The sequence below is a fragment of the Neofelis nebulosa genome, chromosome X (genome assembly GCF_028018385.1).
Source record: "Neofelis nebulosa isolate mNeoNeb1 chromosome X, mNeoNeb1.pri, whole genome shotgun sequence".
Lineage (NCBI taxonomy): Eukaryota > Metazoa > Chordata > Mammalia > Carnivora > Felidae > Neofelis > Neofelis nebulosa.
The window spans coordinates 90,930,733-90,933,642 of record NC_080800.1 but is presented as its reverse complement, the minus strand read 5'-3'; the positions used below and the strand labels follow the sequence as shown (position 1 = coordinate 90,933,642).

Here is a 2,910-nt window from a genome sequence, read left to right as displayed (position 1 = left end):
GAAGCAGTGGGGCCAGGATCTGAATTCACAATCTACGTCTGGAATCCATGCTGTCAACCACTGAGCTATATAAGGTACATAATGGATCGGGCATCCCTCAGGGCCAAAAGCTGAACAGCACATTCAGACTGGTCAAGGCACCCAGGAAGCTTCCATTTCTTGTTCTCTCTGTGAAAGATTTAGGCCTCCCAGAGGTCAGCCCTGTGCTCTGAGAGGTCAGTGATCAGAGGCATAAGCGTATTACAGCTGGAGGAATCCTGACGGAAATGTAGCATCCTGTTTTTCTTCCTCACAAGGAGCACCAAAGCATTCGCGGGGGTTAGGAGGCTTGGCGAATCTCCCCAACTAATCAGCGTCTCTAGACATTCAGGAGGACTGAGTGTTGGAATCTGAGAGGTATGTGCTTGGCAGAGAAGGAGCCCTGAATACTGGGATGATCTCCCAGTCACATTCAGAAGAAGATAGCAGTTATATTCTTCCTCCATGCTCCCAAAGGCTTCTTGGCCCGTGTGATCAGGCCCCAGAGGGTACAAATAACGCAGAGTCAGAGCAGAGGATGTTGAGTTTCGAAGTGACGGGGTAAGTCTCTGAGGAGCTGCATTAGCAGAGACTCAAAGCATCTGGCCTAAGAAATTCGAGGCGTTCTAGGCCCACTCTAGTTATTGAAGATAACCTGGTAGAGACAGCAGGTCAGAGCTTTGAGGAATGCCCCTGGAGCTCTTGGGGCCAAGGAAGACTTGTAAGTCTTCTCTGTAACGGTCTTTAATGGTTTTGAGTCAGAAAGACACAACTCTGGGGCCCAAAGCCTACTTCAGCAGATTTCAGTAGCTCATTCAATGCCCCATACACAACCTGCAGGATCTTCTTCTGGCCTCAGCTCCAAACCAGCAGCCCTCAGTATTCCCTTACAGCAACAACTATGCCCAGGAGGGAGATGTGTACGTGCCTTGTGTCACTGTTAGCATGGACTTCAACTCTGACCTACTTTCCTCTTAGGACCCCAACACAACAACAGTAATAACAACAAAGACTTGGTATAGCACTTAGTGCATCCTCTGCACTGTGGGGTTTTTTTTTAATTTTTTTAATGTTTATTTATGTTAGAGACAGAGAGGCAGAGCACAAGTGGGGGAGGACAGAGAGAGCCGGAGACAGAACCTGAAGCAGGTTGCAGGCTCCGAGCTGTCAGCACGCAGCCCGACGCGGGGCTCGAACCCACGAACCATGAGATCATGACCTGAGCTGCAGTCAGACACTCAACCGACTGAGCCACCCAGGCGCCCCACCCTTGCGCTGTTTTAAGTAACACGAGTCCGTGTGTAATAAGTAACGCGTGTCTGCACGTCGCTTATTATTACTTATTACCATATCACAAAACTGTCTCATTGCTTCTCTGTCCCAGGGGCCCACCTGGAGTAGCCACCACTACTCTGTTCACCCCGGGATCTCCTATCTTCACAGGCTACCTCGAACATAGATTTGGAGCCAGGCACATTTGTATTCGAATCCCAGCTTTGTTACTTTATTAGCTGTTTGACTTTGGGCAACTTCCCTCAGCACTCTGAACCTGTTTCCTCAGCTATAAAATGGGGGTAACAATAGTTCCTACTTTATAGGGTTGTTGTAAGGATTGGATTAAAGACATGGATATATCTAAAGCACTCAGAACAGGGCCGTTGTAAATGCGTATCTGCTTGGAAGTATTTCCTACCAGGCTGTAGGCAATAGTTTGCCGAGAAATGCTTCACAATTAGCTCTCCTGGGAAAGAAAAGGGGGCGGGGGGAAGCCCTGAATGTAGAGCTTCATGATTTAGGTGGAATAAGTACTTTTGAGCATGGACAATGTCACATTATTAACATGATATCACTGTACCAGAGCTGGGAAGGAATGTTACTGTGATTTGAAGGGAGAGCCCGGTGTTTAGCACTGAAATTTTAGTACCCAGCGTCCCACATCTTGCGCAAACTGGGATGGCAGGCAAACTAGGCTGACTCTGGTTCTTTAAGTAGTAGAACCAGTTCCTAGCGCAGTGCCCATGCTAGAATAGCTGTAGAAATATGGGTGGGGGCCCCTGGGTGGCTCAGTCGGTTCAGTGTCCGATTTTGGCCCAGGTTATGATCTCACAGTTCATGAGTTTGAGCCCCACATCGGGTTCTCTGCTCTAAGCACAGTATGCTTCGGATCCTCTGTTCTCGCCTCTCTCTGCCCCCCCGCCCCCGCTAATTAAGCATCCGACTCTTGATTTCAGCTCAGGTCTTGATATCACAGTTTGTGGGATCGAGCTCAGAACCTGCTTGGGATTTTCTTTCTCTCTCTCTCTCTCTCCCTCTGTGTGTGTGTGTGTGTGTGTCTGTCTGTCTGTCTGTCTGTCTCTCCCTCTCTGCCCCTCCCCACTCATGCTGTCTCTCTCTCTCTCTCTCAAAATAAATAAATAAACATTTAGAATAAAAAGAAATATGGATGAATTGAATGACTGCAAGATACAGAGCAGCAGATCCTCCCTGCTCTGGCTAATGTCTGATGGCCCCGCATATGGATTTGGGCTTCAGACACTGGCTTCGCCGCATAATAGCCGCTCCTAGCCTCACTTTCCCCATCTGTGAAATCAGGATGAAAGGATTCACCTCTCAGGGGGTTCTAGGGGGCTTAAATAAGGTGAGGAGTAAGAAAGCGCCAAGGGCCTTTTCTGGTTCCTAGTAATTCTTCAGTAAATGCTAATTAGCAAACAGCTCCCCTAGTGCCCTTCTAGACTTCCTTTCTGCCTTACGTTTGGTGGTTTCTTTTCTAGTTTCTTTGGGGTCCTTGCCCTTGGGTAAGTGAACAAAGATTAAGGAGTTGTGGGAATAAACCATGGGATCCTGGAATTCAGGAGAGAGGAGAGAGATGGGAAGAGAAAATGAAAAGCAGCC

The 2,910-nt window shown here is 48.2% G+C and overlaps 1 non-coding gene across 1 annotated transcript; it reads right to left on the bottom strand.

Annotated features, from left to right (window-relative positions):
• Window positions 1-1,194: 1,194 nt before the first annotated feature.
• TRNAC-GCA (transfer RNA cysteine (anticodon GCA)) lies at window positions 1,195-1,279 on the bottom strand. The gene has a single exon. It is a non-coding gene; the product is annotated as a tRNA-Cys (tRNA).
• Window positions 1,280-2,910: the final 1,631 nt, after the last annotated feature.